Here is a 27,344-nt window from a genome sequence, read left to right on the forward strand (position 1 = left end):
ACAAAAATACATTACAACATATGGCGTCTCCGTAGCCAGGAAGGCAGGAGCAGCAGTGCGTAGCACATGCTTCTTGATTAGACCGAGGTTCGAGCCCGTGACCACCAAATACGGAGGATGCAGAAAGGTCAGGGAATGACCACTGCATATTCCCAGAGCAATATGGCCTTAGTTGCTAATGCTCCTAAAAACCAAAAATAACAATAACATTACAACATATAGTTGCTGAGTTCTCGCTTAAAAGGCTAAAGGGTAATTGTCCAACCTTTAAACTTTTATAGCTGCATTTGCACTATTTGTCTTTTGTTTTGGATGTAAGAGCATTAATCTGTCACCTAAAGGGCAGATCTAAAGTATAGAGTTCAGATTGAGCATTATAACAGTTAATTTTATATTTTAGTTAAGTAACCATAACTATATTTTAGTTAAGTAATTAAAAAAAACAGGATTATCCTGGGATTTTTGGTATTTCCCTGGGATAACGAGTTGTCACGTTTATCACGAGATCCCATTTTCCGAGGAAAGTGCTTGTTAAGCCTTAGCTTTGATGATATGCTGTAAGTGAGGTTATAATAAAGAAATAGTTGCACAGATGAGCATTTAATAATATGACAGTAAACATATACATAAACAGACTGGGAAGCTTCTGTTGGCTGCTGTGACTCATGAGTTCTGGTTTATCTATATCGTGAGCACACCCAAAATACACTCTGATGCCAGTCAATTTTCCATTAAATCCAAAGTCCATTAAATCAAGATCTAAAATTGAGTTCACTACATTTTTTTGGTAAATTTTAACTCCCAAAATGGGTAAATTTTTCAATAAGGAATATTGAAGAATTTACAGGAAATGTAACTGAATGACTTTCAGAAATATTTTGTCAAATGCACACTTCTTTTTCTTTCTCTTTTATTGTTTTATTGTTCTTAGCTATTAATACAATATTATTAATTACTCTGTAATTAATTTTAAAATTATTTATTACAGGACACCGTGAGAGCTGTGAGCCACTTTACTTTTCTGTTATTGGTCATAATAACTCTGATAGGTGTTCTGGTAAGTATTAGTATTACAATGGCTAAGTGATGTAAGGAAGCAGGATTTTTCTGCATCTGTCGAAAAAAAACCAAACCCCATCATTCATACCTTTCCCATCACCAAAAAGTGCCTATCCAATTCAACTTTCCAATGATCTAGAACACACTGCCTGAAAGTAAACTTCATGAGTTCCAATCTTCTGTTACTCCCCAAAATGTTGTATTTGAATCTCCTGGTTCTTTTCTCTTTTGCCACCAAAACTATATCTCCTTCATTCATTTTACTAATTCCTTTCAGAGCCTTATATACCTCTATAAGGTCCTCCCTAAGATGTCTAATTGCCAAATTTTGTAACCTGCACTTTCTAAGCTGTCCTTCATGTGACCATCGATTACCACCCTTACTGATCTGGTAGCCAATTCTCTGAACCTTTTCTAGAAGTGTCTTTCTACAAGTGTGGCCTCCAGACCTGAACACAATATACTAAGTGCAGTCTCATCATCGTCTTATACAAAGAGATAATGATATCCTTTTCTCAACTTGTGAAGGTTCTATATATCATAGCCAAGAATGATTGTGTCTTGTCTGTGATATATAGACAAGTGCCTTCCTAGCTGCCTGTTTACATTATGTGAAAATTTTTATATCTGACCTACTGTAGCCCCTAAGTAACTTTCATCCTGGACCATCCCCCTAATTTGTAAGTAACTCCTGGATTTCAGTTCCCTAGTGTCTTATTAAGATGCATTAAACTTTAACGTTGCTAGTTTTTAGACCATTTGTGCAACCACTCTGTCATTTTGAAGCAAAATAGCCTGGTTCTGGTCATTCACCATCCTTCCTGCTTTTAAATCATCAGCAAACTTTGAAACTTCCCCTGCACTCCCTCATCAGTAAAATAAGAAATGAAGTGGCCCAAACACTGGTCCCTGAAAGACTTCACTTGCTACACTGGTTTATTCTGAGGTATACCCATTTATGACTATTTTCTGTCTCCTATCTTTCAGCCAGCTCTTGATCCATTGAAGGATCTTATTATTAATCCCAATTTTCTCCAGCTTACATAATTAGCCTTTCACTGGGAACCACACTAAAATCTTTCCTGAAGTCAAGGTAAATAATGTTAAAGTTGTTTCTTGCATCCAACTGTTTTATGACTTTGTCTTAATAATTTAATTAGATTGGTCAGAAAAAACTTCCCCTTCATGAACCCCATGCAGTGATCCATTAAGGATACCATTCCCATCAAGATGGTCCTGTGTTGTATCCCTTAATCAGAGACTCCACAATCTTTCCCACCACTGATGCCAAATAGTCTGTAGTTACTCATCATGTTTTTCAACACTACCTTTGAGGATTGGGAAGATATTAGCACTTCTCCAGTTCAGGGGCAATCTTCACAGAATCTAATGATCTCATCAACATTCTCAATGGGATGATGCACTCGCATACAATTTTTTAATATACCAGGATAAATACCATACACTCTGGGAGCCTTACCTTTGCTCAATTCATTTAAAATTAACCCCATATATGATTCTATATGGAGTTAATTTTAAAGTTTGACATATCATCTAATATATAACAATCTGACTCCTTGTCACTGATTCCTCATAGTTCTGATGGTCTTTAAACTGTAAGAATCATTGCAAAGTACCTATTCAACCTTTCTGCCACCTCTGCTGCGCCTTCTATGACTTCCAGTTCAATCAAGTAAGGAACTTCTCTGATTTACATATGAAAAGAACTCTTTGTCATTATTTTCTTTTTCCCATACCCAGCTTGTGCATATCTTACCCCATCAGTTTTTAAACTGCATTGTTGCCATTGATGAGAGATGGACACATGACTTTGATCCTGAACTGAAGTCACAATCAATTCATGGAAGCATCCATCTTTGCCATGTCTCTCTCTCTAAATGTCACAGCAACAATTAAAGGTGAAATAAATGGCCATCATGGCCTATGATTATGAGTGCATTATTGGGGCTGATAATGTGCCACTTGGAAGATCAGCAACTAGAGATCACTATGCAAGATTTCTTCATTAAAAATTATGCCCAAAAATTTCTCAGAAGGAGCCACAGATAGTGGAATCTGGTGTACTCATACTCCATGGCAACTCAAGGCCACATATTACACAGTCTGTACAGTTTGTTTTTACCAATTATGATGGGAAGTACCACCTCATCCCCTTCCCCAATATTGTCCTGATATGAGTCCTTGCAACTACAATCTGTTCCCAAGCTCAAGGAACCAGTGAACAAAGATTTCAGTCTTTAGAAGTGTTGAGTGCAGCCATGATAAAATGCATCGGACAGCTCAACTTCAGCAGACAGTTAAATGGTATTCAAAAATTACACAAACATTGGGAAGTGTTAATAAGGAATGAAGGAGATTACATTGAAGGTTTTTAATGTAAATTATGTTATAAAATAAATTCATTTTAAATTAACACTTTTGTGCATTAGTTTTGGGATAACCCTCGTGTATTTATTGCAGGAATCATAATCCTTGTTTTTAAAATCTTTACTTTTAGCAGTGCATATTAATATATATCTTTATAACACTTTTATATGTTTTATTTTCAAACAGCATAAATTTTCTTGCAAATAAAAGCAAGAAAGTATGTGCAGTCTGAAAACTAAAATACATTTATTTGCATTGTTTATCATAGGACATAATTTTCCTCTGAGTTGTACTAATTGTAGAGGTGCACTGTTCATAGATAGGGTAGGTTTAAAACTTGAGTAGCAAGGATATTAAAAGAGAAGACTGAGCACTTGGTGGTAACAGCTGTCCTTGTCATCTCAATGATTTGTAAGCTGAAAAGGGGACTGTATGCCTTCTTGTGAAAGTAGGTGAATGTTTTGTGAGAGAAGTACTAAAAGGAAAGACAGGTTTAAACAGTTTCAACAAATGCATACTACTGAAGCGTTATGCATTAGTGGACCCCCTCTGACAAGTATATTTAAAAAAGAGATTAGAAGGGATGAAAAAAAGCCATATAAGCAATTTTCACAGTTAACAAATTGAGAAGGCACTCAATCTGGCACTGAATCATCCAAATCCAATTCATGATCCAAAACAGTGTTTTCAAAGAAAACAAATTAGTGAACTCCTCAAGAAAAGGAACTTTTGAATTGCAAGCTTCTGGTGAAAGCAACCCTAAACAAGCCAAGGAAGGTGATAACTCTCTCCTGGCTTGAATAAAGAAACTTGCTTGTTTCTTTTAAATGTTATGCCAATGTTTTAAAACTAGAACTGCCAATGTTTTAAAACTAGAACTCCAAGCAAACATACCTCACATCCATTAACTAAGGTCCTTAATCCTAGGTATGTTTGAGAATGTTATTAGTATTAGTAGTGGCAAATAATGCAAGAAAGCAAGCTTATGCAGCATCAGCCAAAAAAAGTGCAAATTATTAATTTGCACATTTTACGCACAATTATTATTAATTATTTGCAATAATTAATTGGATGATTATTATTAAAAATGTGCAAATTTCTTATATGGGCAGTTTTTAAATCTTCTACTTATATTTTGGAAGTTGATTACCATAGCAGACTAAACAAGAATAACTTAGTCATAGGCATTTCTACTCTGAAGGTCATGAAGAGTCTACAAAAAAAAAAGATTGTTTTTTTGTTCAATGAAGGAGTACTTTGTTGCTGTTGCTGCATGTGATTACATAGTACACAATGTCCGATTGAAAAATGTTCTTATAAATGCTGGGGGGTAGCACATATTTCATTAATTAATAGTGCAACATTTTCAAATTTGAAATTTTTTGTAGACAAGCTTCCAGTACTTCTTGGTGTTGTTAAAGATAAAGAAATAGATGAAGCTACAGATGTTTTGCTGCATCAGTTTTGTCTGCATCAAAAACAGTTGCAGTGGAGAACCTACCAAATGCTATTATGAAATAAGAAAGAATTGGGGAACTGACAAATGTGCAAAGAAGTTGAAATATAATGAATTATCCTTGCTGAGGGTGAGAGGATACTCAGCTAAGTGAGAAAAACAAAAACTGAGCTCAGATCTTTTCTTTCTGATAAAGCTTTGGAATTGCCCTTGACAGCCAAGTTTATATAGCAAGGTCATTGTTATGAACAAAACTTTGACCCAACATTTCTGAAAAGGACAAAGTTTGCAACGGTATTGTCAACTGCAATAGTCTGCACCCAATAAGAATCATTTGGTGTCTAACAGATAATACAAAAAATCCACAGACAATAAAATCCTAACTAAATGTAGTGCTGATTCACTTTTATATCTTAATACAAAATTTGAATGTTGTCAGTGAAATTCAATTTCTAGTGCAGTATGGTCTTTAAAAGACCTCCACTTTTTTTTCTAAAAAAATCTCCCATTTTCCTCCTGCTTACAGTTACCCAATCTCCAGTTTTTTAAAGTTAAAAGCTGGCAGCTATGGCATCATCACAGTTTTAATCTTATCAAAATTTATTCTCATTCCATATGTTTCACAACTTTAGTGTAGGAAGTATGGAAGATACAACTTTTTTTTTTTTTTTTTTGGTAGTTGTTGGCGCATAGGCTTCTGTGGCCATAATGCACCTCCCAAGGTTTTTGCAGTACTTTGATCCAAGCCCGAGGCGGGAATCGAACCCGCGACCTTTGGGTTGCCAGGCAGGCACTTTACCCACCCGGCTAGCCCGGTCGGCCGGAAGATACAACACTACCTTTCATACTTCTCACATTATGTTAGCATTAGCATTAGCAAGGACACATGATGCAAGAAAGCAAGCTTATATAGCATCAGCCAAAAAAAACACACACACACACACACACACACACACCCCCCCTTCTCATTTCACCCATCCACTCGCTCCAAATGTTTGTTTAGTTCTGCCTTGAATCTATTTAAGCTATCAACTTCTACAACAACAGATGGAAGTTTGTTCCAGCAATCAACCACCAGCTGGCTAAAGGCAAACTTCCACATATCTATCCTACAACTGTCTTTCCTCAATTTGAATTTATGCCTTCTCAGGCGATTATTCTGAGCAAGAGGAAGAATCCCATCAGCATTGAGCTTGCTCGAACCATTCAAGGCATTATATACCTCAATCAGATCACCTCACAGGTGCCTAGTCTCCAGACACTATAATTTGCAAAACTTAAGCCTTTCTTCGTTACCTGCATGTGGAAGATTGCCTCTCAAATCCTAATTATTTTCACAACTTAAGTTTTCCCAACAGTTTGTAACTTCTCTTCTATGCCAGATATTAGTGTCATATCATCTGCAAAACTTACTATCTGTATAGTTTTACTCACTTTCTTTAGCCTCTCCTTCAATCCCACACACACCTCTCTTACTGCCATCTATATATATAAACAACACTTTTATCTCACTTCACCTATTTCCATTTTAGTATTAGTATTAGCAAATGATTCAAGAAAGCAAGTTTATTTATATAACATCAACAAAAAAAAAAAAAAAAAACTTCCTTCATTACCTGTCTGTTCCCTCTAATTATTTATCTGATTCCTCCTTAAATTTATTCAAGCTGTCTACTTGCAACACTAGACAGAAGTTTGTTGCAACAATCAACTACCCCCTGCTGGGTAGTTGATTGTTGGAACAATTTGCTTCGCAGCTATCCTGCAACCATCCTTCCTCAATTTAAATTTATGTTCACTTATGAATGTTGTCTGAAGAAGAGTAAGGATACCATCAATATTTATCTTGCTCAATCCATCTAGCCTTAAACCTCAATCAGATCACTTCACAGATGCCAAGTTTTGAGACACTGATATTTGCAGAATGGAAGTCTTTATAGGTAAGAGTACCTTTTTGTTCCCTCTCTGCACCTGTTCTAGCAGATCACATCCTTCCTAAAATGAGGCATCCAGCTTATATGTAGTACTCAAGAAATGGCCTAACCAGTGCCTTATACAACAGAATGATTACCACTTATCCCTGTCAGAAAAATTCCTGTATATCACTGACCAAACCTTATAAGCTGTCCTAGCAGCCTCTCTGCATCTCTAGCTCTTTGTTCTCTACTATGTTGAGTATGATAACACACATTTGGTATGCTATTCTGGGATTACTGTTACCTGTATGCAGTACCTTGCTTTGATCAATATTAAAACTGATTGCCACATCTGCCTAATTTTATTTTCCCCATATTATGCACACCTGTTCTCAACATTACTCTATGATCCCATAACAGTTCCTCAGTCAATTATTTCTTTTTTCTTTACAATCAAATCCCATATCCTTAGTATTGCCATCAACTTTTTCCAAATTACCCTATCAAGTGCTTTTTTTTCAAAATTCACAAAACAAAAATATTCATATTCACTCCTATATTTCTTTCCTTCAAACTTTCATTATGCCAATTGCTTTCTTCATTCCTCTTCCTTTCTAAAACACACATTTTGTTGTGAAATATCATCTAATTGTTCTGAAATCCTATATTTTATTGCATTTATTTTTCTCCTCTATTGTAATTATAATAGTAGGTATAACGTTTTCTATACATTTTCCTTTTTGTTAGTTCCCTTATATCTACATTTCCCATTGCTTCAAGTATTTGCATTGTGTTCCCATTAAGTTCAACTTCTTTTCACTTAATGTGGCTCTAACCTCATTTCACTTATCATTGGACCCTATTTACCTCATTCCGTCCATATTTCTTCTCAACATCAGCTTTATCCACTCTTCCACTTTCCCCATATAAATTCTATATATGTTCAGTCCACAAATTCAGTATAGTATCCTTATCTTTTAATAATTCCCCCATCTCTGTCCTCAGTTGTATTCTTTCTAGGACCTTTCTTAATTTCATTACTTAAAAACATGACTCTTTCAAACATTAAATCACACCTTTCTTTCTTTTTTTATACCTCTATATTTACTTTTTTTTCCTATTATGTTCACATTCTTCAATCTTCTTCTTTCATCAGTTTTTCTTTATCATTTCCATCATTATTCAACATTTTTTAGTTTTCTTATATCCTATTACTTCCTCACTAATCTCAGTATCCCTATTTCTTATTTCAATCCAGTTCTTATCCACATCTTCACTTTTGACCTTATCTCTCAATATCTTTTCTATCATACTGGTAAAATTTTCATTATCCATACTTCTCATCCTATCCAGATTCTCTTTTTATCTTTCTTTGGCCTCTCAATTCTATTTAACTTTACTCTTCCATCCATAAGTATTATACTGTTATCGCTCATCAGAATCTGGTCAGGGCTGTGATAATGTCTTCTTTTATGATTCTTCAAACATGAATGCTTCAGAATTACTCTATTTTTCCTCCCAAATTCAACCAGTTTCTCTCCTTTCTCATCCTTCCTTCCTAATCCATAATCTCCCACACAGTGCCCGTCCTTTCTCTCTTCCACACCCTCATTCATACCCGCTTACTACCAGATAGCAATTCTCTCTAACAATTATTTATTTATTCTACTTTCTCATATATTCTATCTGCGACAGAGAGAGAGAGAGAGAGAGAGAGAGAGAGAGAGGTCTTTGTCATAACATGATGTTGGCATTGTAATACCTTGGGAGGATTCACAGACTAAAAGATTAACGGTAGCTGCAGGCAGAGGCAAAAGCAATTCTTTCACTGCTTCTGTTGTAATGAGCAGCAGCCTAGAGAGCAAGTTGCTGGGGATTTCAAGAGCTGCTGGGAGTCATCATGGAACAAGTAAATACATGGGCTGTGTTAGGATAGCTAAGATTAAGAACAGGTGTATGTATACTAGCATGTACACCAATACTAGAAGAATAATAAATAAATTTGATATGCTGATCAAGGCATCAAAGGTAGATATTGTTGGGATATCAGAGACATGGTGTCACACAGATATAAGCAGTGCAGAATTGGAATTTGAGGAGTACAACGTGTACAGGAAGGATAGACAGGGTAGAAGGGAGGGGAGATTATGCTGTTAGTTAAGAAACAAAAAATCTAAGGAAGTGCATCCAGTTGACATGGGTGGATACTGCAATGTTGAGTCAGTTTGGTGTGACATAAACACTGGGAAAGGGAAAATGAGAGTAGGAGTGTGTTACAGGCCTAATGACTGATGAGTACATTGAACAATTGTGCAGAGAAATAGGGTGGGTCAGTAAATCAGAATGTCTTATAATAGGCGATTTTAACTTTCCAGATATTGACTGGAACTTGTGGGTTGGTCACTCGCATGATAGCAAGACTTTTGTAGATTTATTGGAGGATTCGAGGGGAAACCAAAGGGGGTAATACTCTTGATCTGATTATCAACAGTAATGACTCATGCATTAGGAATTTTCATTCTCCATCTCGCCAAGTGTGATACACTCAGCGAGATGGAGAATGAAAATGACCTGGGTGTAATTGTGCAGTTGGATATGAAGTTTGCTGAGAGCAGTGCAGACGGGTTGCCAGAGCAGGTCATGGAGTTTTGTCAATGATATATAGGAATTTTCTAGTAGAGACAAAGAGGTGATTATACCTTTGTATAAGGCAATGGTCAGGCCACACCTTCAATACTGCATACAGGTTTGGAGGCCTCATTTTAGGAAGGATATAGAGTTGCTAGAAGAAGTACAGAGAAAGGCAACAAAATTAGTGAAAGGAACAAAGTGGTTCTCTTACCAGAAGAGGCTTAAATTCTATAAGTTGCAGCATCTGGAGACCAGGCACCTGCGAGGTGATCTGATTGAGGCGTACAAGGACTTGAATGGTTTGAGCAGGCTCAATGCTGATGGAATACTTCCACTTGCTGAGATTGAGAACCTGAGGGAGCATAAATTCAAATTGAGGAAAGATAGTCATAGAATAGATATGCGGAAGTTTGCCTTTAGCTAGTGGGTAGTTGATCACTGGAACAGACTTCCATCTGTTGTAGTGGAAGTTGATAGCTGTTGTTTGTTTTTTAGAAGCATTAGCAGCTAAGGCCATATTGCTCCAGGGGGATATGCGGTGGTCATTCCCTGACCTTTCCACATCCTCCGTATTTGGTGGGTACAGGCTCGAACCCCAGTCTAATCAAGAAGCGTGTGCTATGCACTGCTGCTCGTGCCCACCTGGCTACGGATATGCCGGAAGTTGATAGCTTAAACGAATAATAAATTTTAGGCTGAACTAGACAAACACTTGGAGTGACTGGATGGGTGAAATGGGAAGGGTTTTTTTTTTTTTTTTCTTTTGGCTGATGCTCTATAAGCTTGCTTTTTTGCATCATATGCCTCAACTAATTCTAATGCTAAACCACCACCATCTATGTGTGGTTTTTTGTCCTTGCCATCATTATCTTATAAGTAACATATTCAACCACTTCCACACATCACATTCCCATACTACTTTATTCAAGAATAAAGTTTACCTGTTTATCAAATCCAGTTTACCACCTGTCTCCCTTTTTAAGGCATATAAGGACATATATGAGGTGTGTCAAAAAGTGCCCATTCTGGTGCAATAAAAAGAATATTAGTATTAGTAACGGCTGCATGGTGCAAGAAAGCCTATGGCTTATGCTGCACCAGCCAAAAAAAAAAAAAAAAAAATCCGAACAAAACAATGATAAAAACAAAAAAAAAAAAATAATAATAATTAATAAAAAAAAAGGAAATTAAACCTATCATCCTATGCTCTTCCCTTACCCAAAAGTACTATCCAGATGACCTTTGAATTTCCCCAAACTGTCGGCCTCTACCACCCATGAAGGCAACTTATTCCAGTAATTTATAACTCGCTGGCTAAAATAAAACTTCCTGCAGTCCAATCTAAACATTTCCCCCCATAACTTGAATTTATGTCCCATAGTTCTAGCATCATTTATAATCTTGAAAATTTCGTCCTCATTCATTTTACTGATGCCTCTCAGAGCCTTAAACACCTCAATCAAATCTCCTCTATGGTGTCTAGTTTCCAAACTCTGCAACCCACATATTCGAAGTCTTTCTTCTTAGGACGCCGTTTTGCCGATCTCACCAGGCGAGTTACCCGTCTTTGCACCCTTTCAAGAAGCTCGGTGTCTTTCTTTAGGTGCGGTCTCCATACTTGAACACAGTATTCCAAGTGTGGTCTAACATAAGCCTTATATAATGGGATTATCACGTCCCTATCTCTACTTGCAAAAGTTCGATAGGACACCATGGGCCTTCCTTGCAACCTGTTTACAATGCTCAGAGAATTTCATGTCTGACCGTATCGTAACACCCACGTCCCTTTCCTCCAGTACTGGGTTTAGTTGAACTCCACCAAGTGAATAAGTTATTTTTGGATTACTGTTTTGTTTTCCAGGTGTAATACCTTACACTTTGTTGGATTAAAGCATAGCTGCCATTTTTCTGACCATTCCTGAAGTCTGTCTAGGTCTCTCTGAAGAAGCTCAGCTTGACAGTGATCATTAACTACTCTACCAATTTTAACATCAACTGCAAATTTAGACATCACGCCCTCTATCCCTTCATCAATGTCATTTATGAAAATTAAAAACAACAGTGGTCCTAATACTGATCCTTGGGGAACCCCACTTCTTATATCAACCCAATCTGAGGAATAGCCATTTATCACAACCTTCTGCCTCCTGCCCTGAAGCCATCCTTCTAAGGATTTTCCCAGTGATTCCAACCTGTTCCAGCTTATAAAGCAACCGCTCATGTGGGACTGAGTCAAAAGCTTTGCTGAAATCTAAATAAACAATGTCGAAATTATTCCCTAAATCCAGCTCGTGAGTGACCCTTTTGAAATAGCGAACCAGATTTGTTAAACATAATTTTCCCTTTACAAACCTTTATAAAACCATGCTGAGTATCCTTGAGAATTTCAATTTGATCCAAATGATCCTGACTTCCACCCTTGATCATTGCCTCCATGATTTTCCCTACTACTGAAGTCAGACTGACAGGTCGATAATTTCCAACTTCACTTTTAGAGCCACCCTTATGTATGGGAGATGCATTTGCACTTTTCCAATCCAAGGGAATCTCCCCAGAGTCTAGTGATGCTCGCATAATTAGCCTCAATGGTTCAATGCACTCGCTTGCTGACTCCCTTAAGATTATAGGGTATATTCCATCAACTCCAGGAGCCTTACTGGTCTGTAGGCTCGAAAGTTTTTTCATTAAATAATCTTGCGAAATTTCAATATCAATAATTACATATTTTTTAACTTCGCTTCCACAATTTTTCATTGCCACAAAAGGTTTTTCATTTGTAAATATCGATGCAAAATAACTGTTGAGTTCATCTGCAACGGGAGCTGGTGTATTTAATACTATCCCCTTTCCCTTACATAAAAGTCCGATCTGGTTTGTCCTGCTCTTCTTGGCATTTATATATGTGAAGAATTCTTTATCCCCCCTCTTTGCTCTGTTTGCTAGTGATTTCTCATAAACTGCCTTTGCCTGTCGAACCTTTTCTGTGGCTCTATATGAAGTGAAGGAACTCAAAAATGGTTTTATTTTTATTCAAAGTATGAATTGAATTGAATTTGCTTATTACACTGTTCTAAAAGTTTCTGAAAAGAGTCAGCAAAGACATCCAAAAAGATTATGTTCAGTTGACAGTTATATTTTTCTTTGTTTTCAACATCCTGAAATTTCTTTCCTTTGAGGGGAGTTCTCACCTTGGAAAAGATGAAGTTTGCTGTTGTTAGACTGGGAAGTTAGAGTGGATGATTGATCTATACAGTACCATGTTTCATCAGAAATGTCTTGACAACAAGTGTGGAATGGACTGTGGCATTGTTATGCAACAAGAATCAGCTGCCTTAATCTCGAAATTGCGGCCTCACCCTGGAAATGCACTTCAGTAATCTTTGAAGCACTAACTCTCTCCCCTTCAGGTACAAATTCCTTGTGAATCACAGCCTGTGTTCAAAAACGTGATCAACATCACCTTGATCGTGGACTTCTGTAAAAGAAGCTTTTTAGGATTTAATTCACTGGTTTTGAAGTCCACAACATGCTCTGACACTTAGTGTCTGAGTTGTACCGAGACACCCAATACTCATCTCCAGTGACAATAGTCAAGGAAATTAGGATTGTCTTGATAAGTCTGTACGAAGTTTTTGCATGATGGCACTATTCGTTGCTTCTGCTTATCCGTAAGGCTTTGCAGGAAAAATTTTGCACAGCCCTTCCTTTTTCCTAAATTTCATGAATCAGATTTGACGAGTCAAATTTGCAGAATTTGACGAATCGTCCCCTTATTCATATCCAACTCACCAGCTGATCTTTTGCCATAATTTCCTGCACTTTTGCAACTCTGTCTGCATTTCAAGAGGTTGACGGATACCCACTTCTTGAATCATCACAAACATCCTCATTTCCTCCTTTGAATCACTTATACCATTCAAACATATTGGTATGACTTAACGTTTCATCACCATAAACAATTTTTAACACATCATACATTTCTGTTGCAGATTTTCCCAGTTTAAAGCAAAATTTGATATTCATTTGTTGCTCTATTGCAAAATCGTGACATGGAACATTTAGCACTACTAACAAAACTGATTGTTACTTGCAACCTGTCAGCCTACTTGACAATCTCAGAACCACCATCCATTGGAGGAAGTTTGAACTGCAATGTACTACAACCACTTCCATTTATTTTCAAACTCATCGAACATGACTGCACCAAAATCAGTCCAGGAACTTTATTGCCACACCTCATAAGAATAATGTAGAGAGTAGCTTTTGTACATTTGAATGGTTATGTAAAATGTTTGAAGGGGCCACCTTCAGCCTCAAGATACATATAGAGAGAGACTAACAACAAATAATGGGATAGGTATTATTATAGGCTTCAGTTGCAGAAATCTGATATGATTTATTAACTCGTCTTGTGTTGCAATTTCTTCACCACAAATTTTCTCCCCACACATAAAAATCAACAGGATTGATATGTAGAAATTGTGGTGGCCAAGTAACTGTACCTGTTTGGCTAAGCCATCACTGGAGACATTATTCATTCAGCTGTGCTCTAACATTTTGTCCATGATGAGTATGTGCTCCATCATGTAGCTGCATCACTATTACAGAGTCAGAGGTACTTCTTCTAAGAGAATAGAGAGTACTTCTGAGATAGGATCTCGCAGTTAGGAGAGAAGTACGATTGCTTTCCTTTTCCAAGTGGAAAAGACCTAGGTTCAAATTCATTCTTAACAGAGGAACTTTTATCGGTTTTTTAAAACATGGGCCAAGTTAGTTGGTCTCAGGCATGGTTTATATGGTTTTTATCTCCTAGAAACTCTGGTTTCTCATCTAGCAAACCAACAAAAGAATATACACTATCACAAACACTGATGTGCTCATGCCCCATAGGCTTAGTTGATTTGGTGCTTAGCACATCACTCTTGAGAAAGGCTGTATACAAATGTGAATTTAAACAATATGATAGAATGTGTAGCACCCATAATTTGTCTTAAAAAATACCTGCTCAAACATTGACGCTGAACTTGTACTGGAAAGATACTTGTCTACTATTAATGGTATTAAGGGTAAGTTGCTACAATGGATAAAAGGATGGTTAAGCGGGAGAAGACAGAGGGTGGTAATCAATGGGTGCTGCTCTTCGTGGACTAATGTTATTAGTGGAGTCCCACAGGGTTCGGTGTGTTGGGTCCACTGTTGTTTTGTATATTTATCAATGATATTGATGAAGGTATATCAGGCTTAGTGTCAAAGTTTGCAGATAATACAAAGGTTGGCAGGGTTGTTAATAACAGTAATGGCAGTGTGCTACTGCAACAGGATCTAGATAATTTGGGCAGATGGGCTAAGAAGTGGCAACTGAAGTTTAACCTTGACAAATGCAAAGTACTGCATATGGGTAGAAGTAACCCCAGAGAAACGTACCAACTGTGTGGTACTACACTTAAGGTGGTAGACAATGAAAAAGACCTGGGAGTAATTGTGCAGGCAGATATGAAGTTTTCTGAGCAATGCAGACAGGCTGCCAGGACAGGTCATGGGGGTTTTGTCAATGATATATAGGAATTTTGCTAGCAGGGAAAAGGAGGTGATTATCCCTCTGTATAAGGCAATGGTCAGGCCACGCCTTGAGTACTGTGTACAGGTCTGGAGGCCTCATTTTAGGAAGGATGTCGATTTACTTGAGCATGTACAGAGAAGGGCAACAAGATTGGTGAGGGGAATGAAGGGATCCTCTTACCAAGAGAGGCTGAAGTTCTGCAAATTGCCGTGGTTGGAGACTAGGCACCTGCACGGTGATCTGGTTGAGGTGTATAAGGCCTTGAATGGATTGAGCATGCTGAATTCTGATGGGATCCTTCCACTTGTTCAGATTACGAACCTAAGGGGGCATAAATTCAAATTAAGAAAAGACAGATGTAGAATAGATATGCGGAAATTTGCCTTTAGCCAGCGGGTGGTTAATTGCTGGAACAAACTTCCATCTGCCGTTGTGGAAGTTGATAGGTTGAATAAATTTAAGGAGGAACTGGACAGGCATTTGGAAGGAATGGTGTGTTTTTTTTTTTTTTTTTTTTTTTGGCTGATGCTGCATAAGCTCATACACATGCTTTCTTGCATCACATGCCCCTACTACTAGCGTGAAAGTTTCCACTGCTCGCATAGGGAGGTTATGCAAGTTAGTCATCTCTGCCTCTGGTGAATTAGGCTTCATCTGTCCAGACATGCAATTCATAAAATTGAGATCATCCACAGCCTGGCAGCAAATGCCAGCAGCTGAAAGTCTGACAGTTTTTGCTATATCCAGATATCAGTATTTGCACTCATTGCACATGATAAGGATGTAACCTTTCTTTGTGCAACACTTGCCATACTTTTATTGGAAATTAAAGTATGACAAGTTTACATGGAAATTTCCTACACAACTGTATATACAATGAATGTCATTGCACTTGACAGTACTAGTTCTAATCATGATCTCCTTTGGAAATTTATATTAGGGCTTCTAAACACAGAATGCCAAATACTTATTTCAATTTTACATAGTCATAACCAAGCCCACCTCTACCTGAGTTGCTCTCATAAAAGCACTCACATTAGTCAAGATAGAGATGTTGCAATTTGTTCTGATTAATTTTATTTACAAATTATTTTATTAAAAGTTTTATTTATTTATTTATTTACATGATCATTCTTCATATTAAATTTGTTACCAGAATTTATAAAAATATGTTTTTTTTTTTTTTTTTTTTTTTTTTATTACAGCTTATACAATTGTCTCAGACAAAGTGACATCACTAAAATTTAGACACTATTATCTAAAACTAAGATTCAAAATTAAAACTAAACACTCAGGAATTTGTGCCTCACCACTGCTTCCCAAATCATCCCAAATTATGCACAGATAGTAGCACACCCTGAATAATAAACAGTACTAATAGTGTAAATAATTACATATATATTATAGTAATAGTATAATACTATGTTTAATCAGTGTGTCTTTTTTTTTTTTTTTTTTTTGCAGATGAAGAGTGTCAAAGGTATGATGAGATAAAGTTCACTATTCAGCATGAGGGTAAGCTACTTCTATCAAAAATTTCTCCTGTCTTAATAAAGGAAACTTATTTATTTTAATCTTTAAATTATTATTTTTTTCAGTTATCCATTATACTGGCCATTTTCCAATCTGTAAATCATAGCATGCCATATGTTGTTTCAGATCTGTTTTCCTCTCTGGTATTTTTCTATATTAGTACAAAAACTGTATATTTATTTCTAATGATAACTTACTTAAAATAATAATACCCACTTCAGAACCATAAGCTTAATGGTAGTATAAATGGATAATTAGATATTCTTAAACAAATGTTTACAATAGCATGGAGAACATGCATAATTTAAAAAATGATAATTAAATTCTTGAATTAGTTTTTACATGATAATTAAATTCTTGAATTAGTTTTTACATCGTCCTCATTTTCTTTGGCTTGCTTACAGTATCTTTGCACCAAAAAATTCCTAGCATTTCTTACAATGTTTGTTTGTTTTGATTTTAATGGCGCATCATTCTTACAATGTAGGCATCATGGATCCTGTCATGTAATTTTATTTATATCACATGATTATCTAGAAATATGCAAAACAGTTAATATACTCATAAATTAAGAGCAAACAAGCTAATACCAATATTTCATTTTTTGTATAGATTTTAATGGTTCTTATAATCTTTTCTTGTCACTGTGATAATAATGTAAAATTCACTGTTCATAAATGAAAGAAGATTACCATTTGAAATTTACACCCACATATACACATTATGTAACCAAAAGTATTGGAAGACTAGAAGAATATCCTCCTTAATCCTGTAATATGGCATTCGATCTTTCCACACCTTCCACCAATTTATGATGTATTATTCCTATAATACATTCCTGTATTATGCAAGGAAGCATGCTTATACATCAGCCCAAAAAAATAAATAAAGTCAATGCTTGCCATTTCACCAATCCATCCCCTTTAATAGTTTAATTAGTTCTTCCTTGAATTTATTCAACCAGCGACTCACATCTAGTGAGTATGGACTTGGCACACTCAGGGTCTTGAGCTGGATATCATCATTCTTCTTTTTCTTGGTGATTCCCTTCTACTTCTCTCTATCTCTCTCGAGGCAATTCAGAAAAATTTATTTTATTATTTTATTTTTTGGCTGGTGCAGCATAAGCCTCAGGCTTCCTTGCACCATATGGCTAATAATAATAATAATAAATAATAAGCTACACACTTCTAAAAAAAATTGCAATTACAACCTGCAACCATCCTTCCTCAGTTTGAATTTATGTCCCCTCATGTGTATAGTCTGAGAAAGAGGAAGGATTTCATTACCTCACTTACCAATCTATTCAAGGCCTTAAACACCTCAATCAGATCTCCAGATTCTGCAGTTTGCAGAATTGAAGCCTTTCCTGGTAAGAACACCCTTTTGCTCCCCTCATTAATCTTTTTGCTCTCCTCTACACCCATTCCAACAGATGTACATCTTCCTAAAATGAGGCTCCCAACCTGTATGCAGCATTCAAGATATGGCCTAACATTGCCTTATCCCTTGTGATTATCCCCTTGCCTTATGCAAAGGGATAATTACCTCTGTATCCCTGCTGGCAAAAATTCCTGCATATCATTGGCAAAACCCCATGGGTTGTCTTGGTAGCCTGTCTGCACCTCGTGAAGAATTTCATGTGACTGCAAAATTAATCCCAGGTCTTATTTTATTCTCTATTGCCCTGAGTGTGATACCACATAGCTGGTACATTAATCTGGGATTTCTACTTCCCATATGTAGTATTCTGCATTTGTTAATATTAAGCTTCAACTGCTACTTCTCAGCCAAATTTGTCTAGATCTTGTTGCAGTAGCATATGCTTATTACTGTGATTAACTACCTGCCAAGCTTTGTACCATTTGAAAACACAGACATTAAGCCTGATATGCCTTCATCAGTATCATTAATAAATGTAGAAAACAACACTGAGCTCACACTATACCCTGGAGAACTCCACTAATATCAGCAGTTCAAGGAGAATGGTGCCCATTGATAACCACTCATTGCTTTCTCACACTCAACTGTCCCTTGATCTACTGCAATAACTTGCCCCTACATTCCAGTCTTTTTTGTGGAACAGTGCTGAAAGCTTTCCTGAAATCTAAGTATATAATATCAAAATTATTTTTTGTTTCCAGTTCCTTCAAAGTATCCAATACAATTAGCCAGACAAAATCACCCTTAACAAATCCATGCTGTGACTGCAATATAACTACTTTTCTATCTCAGTGAATCTGCATCATTTCTTTAACCAGTGACTCCATTATTTTCCCTGAAACAAAACTTAAGCTACCGAGTTTGTAATTACTCATGTTGCCCTTTGACTCCCTTTGTGAATTGGAGATACATTTACACATCTTCAAACTACAGGGACCTTTTTTTTTTTATGAGAGCAACCCTGAATCTAGGATTACTCTCATAATTATGGCTAAAGGTTTGCTTATCTATTTTGCTGCCTCCTTTAATATAACTGGATAGTCCCATCCACCCCAGATGCCTTTTTTTAGATGCAGACACTTTCAATTTCAATTTCCATTTAGCTTCAACAATTAATACTGCACTTTTCTCAAATTTATCACAAAATCATTTAGCTCGCCTCCAGAATTTATTCATTTCTGCCAAAAATACCCTAAAAAATTCCATATGTGTGCATGTAGATGCAAAATACCCATTCAGTTTGTCAGAAATCTGAGCAGGACCATGAATCCATTTGTACCTAGTGGACCAATCAGATTCAACTCCTTTCTTCTACTGTTTTACATAAGTAAAGAAGTGTCTTTGCTTTTCTTTTCTTTTCATTCTTTGCCAAAGACCTCGTAATCTGCCTTAGCATGCCTAACTTCCTTTGTGACTTGATTGCAGAATGTTTTATACCTACTGTAGGCTTCTTTATTATCTGATAATTTATATGTATCCCAATGTATTTTTCTTCACTGCCAAAAGTCTCATCAGTTCTTCTGACATTGGTATAGGTCTATGCCTTAAACTGTATCTCTCAGTTGGTATAAAAAAACCCAGTGGCTTCTACAATAATACCCCTGAATGCTTCCCATTTAATATTTGCTGTTGGTAACTTCATCAGTTGGTCCCACTGTACAGAATTTAAAACCTGTCTGAGACCACTGTAGTCACCTTTACAAAAGCAAAATCCCTTTCCCTTGCTGTTGACAGTAGTTACATCTTTAAATAAATCCTGCAATTAATACAGTGTGTTAGCGAGTCTTTTTTCCTTAGATTCTTAATGCAAGAAGGTCACTACTGATAATCAAGTCAAGCATATTGCTTTCCTTGTTGTACTTCTAAAATGCAGGTGCAGGAAACAATCATCCAATAAACCCAGGAAAGTCTTGCAACTGTGTACATGAACAACCCACAATTTCCAGTCAATATATGGAAAGTTAAAAATCCCTCATTAGAAGATATTTTGATTTACTGGTCCACTTAGTTTGTCTGTAGAGTTGTTCCTTATGTTTATCACAGTCATTATGGCCTATAATACATTCCTACTCTCATTTTTGTTTTCCCAATGCTTATGTCACACCCAATTGACTGAGCACTGGGTAGTCAGTGCAGTGCTCATCAAATTGACTGAGCACTACACTGACCACCCAGGTCCACTGGATACACTGCCTTAGATTTTATGTGCTTCTTAACTAAGAGCGTAACCCCTACCCCCTCTCTCCTAACCTGTTTGGTAGGATTTCCAGAAAAACTGGCTGGGACTGTCTAGTATAATAAATTTTAAAAAATGTCCTTTCTATACACACTGTGCTCCCCATATTCAAATTCTGAATCCCTTATCCCTGAGTGATATGTCTCTGAATCCCCACATTGTCTGCATTTAATGATTTGATCAGCACTTCAAATTAATCAAATTTATTTACTGTGCTCCTAGCATTAATGTGTATACAGATATACCTGCAACTGTGTTTACTCTTAGTAACTGTAACAAAACCTGTGTATTTGCTTGTTCCATGAGGACCCACACCTGATCTTGATATCCCAAAAACATCTTGTTTTCCAGGCTGCTGCTGCGTGTTCCAACAGAAGTAGTGCAAGAATCACTTTCACCTTTGCTGCAGCTACTGTTAATGTATTAATCTGTGTATCCCTCCAAGCTAGAAGTTTTATGATCCACCTAAAACTGCCTTGATAGCATTAGCAAATACCCTTGCACTTACCCCTTCTATTTAAGTGTATCCCATCACTGTAAAAAGTCTCTCCTATTAACAAGCACAGACCATTCTGAGAAAAATTGTACCCATGAGTCTTGCACAGTCTCTCCAGGGTCAAATTAGTTGACAAGGCTCTTATCATGTACTTCCTCCTCTGGTGTCTGGGCAGGATTGCAGACACTTTCAATTTCAATCCTAAGTCACGACTTTTTCCTCGACATTGCTCTGTACTTATAAATTAAACCCTCAGATCAACTATTCTTAATATCATTGGTACCAAACATGTCGACAGTATCACCTGTGCCCTTATGATACCTGCTCTACAGTGTCATCTACTTTAGCTACTGGCAGACATAACCTGGTCCTATTCCACTTGTTTTTTTTTGTACAGTATATTTACCATTTCCCTGACAATTGAGCCGCAAACTATAGCTACTTCCTGTAGACCAAGGATCTGTGCTGTGGAAAATGTCTTTGTGTATGTTGTCTGATGCTGAAACATGACCCAAGCGACTGGCATATTTTTCCATTCCTTTGGCAGAATAATTTTTAATTGTACAAATACAATTAAAACATTATCTTACCAGCCACAGAAGCCAAAATTACTGGTATTTTACTCGTCTCCATCATAGCCCTTCCATTATGGATAAATGAGACATTTGCAGTTCTCCAGGAGTTGCCTCAGAATTTAATGGTGATCTCAGTGTGATATGTTACACTCCTTTGCCACATTCTTTAATATAATTGGATGCACCATCAACCCCAGGAACCTTACCCATTTTCATCTCAGTAGTTTTCTAATAGGTGCTTCTCAGAGATCATTCTATTACTAATATTGTTGTAATCTGACTTTCTTTGTTTTCTCCCTAGTTCAAATGGGTTTTCAGTTGTAAAAATGGATGCAAAATACCTGTTCATCTCATCTGCATTTCTGTTTGGATTGTTTGAGATTTCTCTATTTCATAGTTGGAAGAGATCTATATAACATTTGTCCTCATTTTTGTGTTAATATATGGAAAAATTCCTTGTTCCCATTCATATTTCTTTTTGCAAATGATTTCTCATACTCTTTCAGAAGTGTGAAAGCAAAACTCATCTTTTACTTTTCTAACTTGATCTGCAATATTGTTTTCTTACTCTATCTGCCCCCTCTCTTAAAATTGAAAAACTCTCTCCTTTGCCTTTGACCACTGAAATTTTCCTACCCATTTTATGACATTGTGGTTGCTACCCGATAATGGTTCTCATATTGTCATATCTTTTATGATACTTAGATCCTTCATGAGAAAGATCAAGTCAGGAATATTTGGACCCCTTGTACTTTCTCTGATAACATTGATAAGAATGAAATCTTAAAGGGATCACAGCATGGGCTTGTGAAGGGAAAATCCATCTGAAAAATCTGATACTGCTGTAATGTCACTAGTTGCAGATTTGCCTAATGACAAAGCTAGGATATCCCATGACAAGTCTTCCATCTCCAAAGCCACCTTTCAGAAGTTTTAAATTTGTCATCATCTCCACCAAGTAGCCTTGAAATTGTGAAATTTAAAAATTACCCCATTTATCAGTACTCCTTCACTATGCTTCTGTAGAAACCACTTATATAAGCATTGGTCTACATCACTGTTTTCTTTCTTTGGAGGTCTCTTCAGCTTCTACGGAGTCTACAAATGAGCACAATTTTTCTTCCTCTTTCATCAAAACATGGATGGTTCCTTCTGGAATTTTACACTTGCAAAATATACTGCATTTTGTTTCACCACTCTTAACTCTTTTAATAATCTTGAACTTTTCTTCAACTATATAATTTTTTTCTTTTGGCGGCCATTATTTCAGTCCTATTGATTTACTAATATTTACCATGTATTTATTTCTGATGCCTTAGTATTTACCAGGTTTTGAGAAAACTAAATTAAAAGCCAAACTTTCCAGCTTATCATTGTGCTGAAGTGAAGTGAAGTGACCTGATTTCTCCATAAATCACTTGTCAGTTCATGTATATTTTTTGCCTAGGTTAGCCCTTAGCAGTTTTTGCTATCTTAACTTCTATTAGATGCAAGGATGTCATGTACTGTTATTTACAAAATTTACTTTGTAACTGCATGTAATGCACTCTTTGAGGAGAGAAACTGGGTATCTACAGTAATTAATCTCTGACGAGTCCTGTTGTTTACAAAAATTGCTCTTCAAATGACTACTGAATATATTGAAGCAAATATAGTAGCTAATTTCCCCTCTTGGAAATATGGTAGTAGGTACAATAGAAAAGAAAAACATTCAATGAAAAATTTTTAAAAAAATTCTGGCCATGCTGTAGATATAGTACTTTGAAAGTGTCAATATAAAATTTGCCAACATATCACTTGGGTTCAAAAATAATCTCTATCAATATGGAAATGATATTTTAATTTGTATAGATATTGATTGGAATAAAATAAATTAGTGAAATATATGCAAAACTGGCCATGATATAAATGTTTAAACCCTTTGAGAACTCCATTAAAACTGCAGCCATTATTCAACCCACTGCAGGATGGAAGCCACCTCAACAATTCATGTTAAGGGAAATTAACCATAATCTGCCATGCTGGTTGAGTGCGAGTTGGCAGATTGACAGTATTTAGCAGTCAGGGACTTGAACCCCGGTCTACTCAAAGAGCGTGTGCCACTGCACTCCCGCTCCTGACCACTTGGCTACTTATATCACTTTTTTTGGTAAATTAAACTTATGAATTAAATTTTTACTGCCCAAGTAAGTTTAATATGCTTATAAATAATCAGTCATGTTTTCAAATAATCAGTCCAGCTGTGTGTAATACATAATAAGCAAAATTTTGATTGTTTTTCTGCATTCCATGCTTTTTAATATGTACCATCATTTTCATTGCATATATAAAATAAATAAATTTCTGTTTATACTGCACAACAACTATAAAAAGCCAGAGAAGTTCCCAAAATAGAGAGAATCACTGTATTTAGTAGTCATGTACTTGCACTACAGCCATTCATATGTGAGTGCCTGTACCTTTGCACTGGACCACTCCACTACAGTACCCAGTTAACAATTTGCTGTTTAATTTTTAATATTTGCACCAAAGCAACTAAAGCTTTGGTGAAAATATAAAAAAAAAAAAAAAAAAAAAAAAAAAGAGAAATACCAGATGTGTTTCTTTTCTGCAGTATTCTGATATCCTCTGGCTGAGAATTAAATCCTCTTATATTTTACTTCTTTATCTGCTTATTAAGTGCCTTTTATCCACAGTATAATGCTGAGACAATCTGCTATAATCTCACATATGAAAAATCGCTGCCATTATGGAAAAAATACTGTTTTTCTTAGTGCAGATTTCAGTTTGGAATTAAGTAAATAAATACATTCCTGCTTACACTCTGTCCAGCTGTAACCAGAGGAGCTTAAAACTGCTTTGGGATTGTTTTATTATAGCAGGTAAACCAGTTTAAAAGTTAACAGTGGCATCATACTAGTTCAACCTTGCAATGTATGTGCCACTCACTGTCTATGTACACTTTTAAAAGGTCTACTAGCTCTAATTAGCTGATTATAGCAAAAGAACAAGTCCAGCTATTATTCATTATCTACTTATAATTGTACAAAATAGTACTTAAGCATGAAAAAATTGTTTTGTGTAGAGTGAATGAAATAAAAAAAAATACAATCTTCTGCATGTTTCCCTACATTGTTTGTTAAAACTTTTGTAGAACTGTTAATATTGTAATAATTATGTGATCGTGTTCACTAATCAAATTTAACATCTTTCCATTACAGGACTTAGATGCAATGGAGCCCTTTTATTACTCTCATCACCCTTACAAATCATTCTTGCCATCTTATCAGCAGTTTTCATGGGAAGATACTTTTGAAGAATATAATTTTTACATAGCAATAACCATGGAAATTTTTATTTGTATAGTTAATGATTATCAAAATCAATAAATGAAAATAATGTTTAAAGATGTACATACTTAAATCTTGAGAAAGATCCCATAAGTAAAAAGTTGCAGTTACAGCTAGTTATATATGTATTTTTTATATGAATAGGTGGGGGAATGAGCATTCATGTGAGATTTTATCATGGATAATCAATTTTTAGATTACTTTTGTAAAAAAAAAAAAAAAAATTGATAAATGTAACTATACAATTATAGAAGGTTATGTAGTAAATAAAATTATTTAAAATGAGTTTTCACAAATAATTTATTCTTGATTTCTGCTCATGTATGATAACTTACATTAGTAATTCATCTCTGTTTTAGCATTAGTAAATAAATTGTATTAAATTATATTACCTTATATATATCACATTTGTATTCTGAAAGAATGAGTAAGAATACTTCTTTGGACTATAATGCAATTTATACACCATCAGGCATCTCTCATATTGTGGAGTTATACTTCATAACTGTTTTGCTATCATTACATCACTTGTGTACCCACCCACCCACTGAAGAAGGGCCAAATAGTCCTGAAATGGTGCCGTCTGGGTGGTGCTATCCACTGAGAGTAAGTAACAATAGTCTTCTCCTTCGGGTGAAGAGTTACTTATTCGAAGTAGTGCAATGTCATGGCAACTTGTCTTGAAGGTATTCACAATATGAGATATGACTTAAACGATGCCGCTCTTGCAAATAATTTGCTAATTTAGGATTAGCTGTGTACTAACATGATGCTTTTGCACTAATTTGTACATAGAATACTTCTTTGTTATGTACATTACACTCATTATCATTTTGATTTTGATATTGTTTAAAATATTTCTTTAAATTGATTAACGGCAGCATTCAATTATTAATTTAAATTTCCCATAAGCATTAACTCTAGTCACCCATGTCCCTTGTGATTTATAAACACCTTTTTCTTTAATTTTTTCCAACATTGCATAAATTTTAGTGGCATTTAGTTATGAAGCATGTATGTGTGTATATACAGTTGTATATGTATGTTTCTGTTCAAAACCTTGAAATAAAAAAAATATTTTGCCTAAATTGATATCTTGGTATATCATTTTGTTCATTTTTAGATTATTATTAATATCTGATGCAATCCCATTCTATTATTTTATTAATATGACAAAAATAATACAATATTTTATAAAAACATATCGTACAAATTCTTTTCTTTTATCTACAATGTCCTGTATGGCCATCCCAACAGTCTTTTTATCCCATGATCCCATCCATCCAACCAATGTTATTTGTTATTGTTATTATTTGATTTTTAGGAGCATTAGCAACTAAGGCCATATGGCTCTGGGGATATGCGGTGTTCATCCCCTGACCTTTCCACATCCTCCGTATTTGGTGGTCATGGGCTTGAACCCCGGTCTAATCAAGAAGCATATGCTATGCACTGCTGCTCCTGCCCACCTGGCTATGGAGGCACCTCCAACCAATGAAGAGCTCTTGTTAGGAGTCACCAGGAATCAAATCCTGTTGACAGGCCATAACAACAGTATATACTTGAAGGCCTGCTTTAAAGTCAGTTACACTTTTTATAGATTTAAGTTCTATAGAACTTAAATCTATAAATTTTATTTTATATGCCGTGAAGTACAGTACAGCAGGCAACCCCCATATAACACAGTATTGCAGCAATCCTCGCACAACACTGTACTTATATAATATGGTTTTGTTCTAACATGGTTAGAGAATTGCGGAAAACCTCACATAACACTATTTTTGAGCTTTTGTGAGGAGAAAACCCTGCTATTATGCTGGATGTAAGTTTTCAGCATTTCCATTCTTTTTTGTGAATCCCCACTGTTGACTCACTAGTTGTTATGCAAAAAAAAAAAATTATTGGGAAATCCCCATGTTAGGTTCTATGCTATTGAACTTGTGCTTGTTTGAGACTATAAAAAATTTTGACTTCGAAGCATGCAGTTCATGACTTTCAAGGTTTTTGTAAGTTTATATATGGTTTTTATTTGATTGTTTATAAATTTTTTTGGGTATGTATTACCAAAACTTCATTCTTAAGAAGCATATTGGAATGATTTCTTTGTTGTGAATTAAATTCCAGCCCTAAATTATGCCTAAGGAACTTAGGCATAATTTGGGTAACTGCTGATTTATTTAAAGTATGGTTTCTAAATTGTTTTGTGCCAGCTGTTGTGGAAAACTATTTAAAGCAGAAAAATCTCTAGATTTCAAAGTTTCATTACTGTTGGATAATGTGCCAGGCCATCCAAAATGGTGAAGTAATGTTCCTACCACCTAATACAACTTTTTTAATTCAGCCATTAGATCAACGCATTGTATCTACCTTTATAATTCATTACATTAGAAAATCATTACATTAGATTTTGGAAAAAAATTATTCCAAATCTATTGAAGTGATGGAGGCATGGAAACATTTCTCAGTTGTGGACTGTATTGGAATCACAGCTTTATCGTTCAAAGAAGTAAAACCATCAACACATGCATCTTGGAAAGATGTATGGCCAGAGTCAGTTCATTCAGGAAATATGGTCGAACCAGCAGAAAACAGAATTGGCACGATAGTAGAACTTGCTACGTCAGTAGGAAGGGAAGGTTTTGATGATATGACTACTGAAGACATTCAAGAATTACGTAGAAAAAGAGGCTGCCAAAGCGGA

The 27,344-nt window shown here is 35.8% G+C and overlaps 1 long non-coding RNA gene across 1 annotated transcript; it reads left to right on the forward strand.

The window, feature by feature from the left end:
* The first annotated feature begins 983 nt into the window (after positions 1-983).
* LOC150084289 (uncharacterized) lies at positions 984-24,596 on the forward strand. Its single transcript, XR_016547058.1, has 3 exons — positions 984-1,057; positions 16,475-16,525; positions 24,515-24,596. It is a non-coding gene; the product is annotated as an uncharacterized LOC150084289 (long non-coding RNA).
* Positions 24,597-27,344: the final 2,748 nt, after the last annotated feature.

Source organism: Mastigoproctus giganteus, chromosome 6, assembly GCF_048544385.1.
Source record: "Mastigoproctus giganteus isolate SK-2022 chromosome 6, ASM4854438v1, whole genome shotgun sequence".
Taxonomy (NCBI): Eukaryota; Metazoa; Arthropoda; class Arachnida; order Uropygi; family Thelyphonidae; genus Mastigoproctus; species Mastigoproctus giganteus.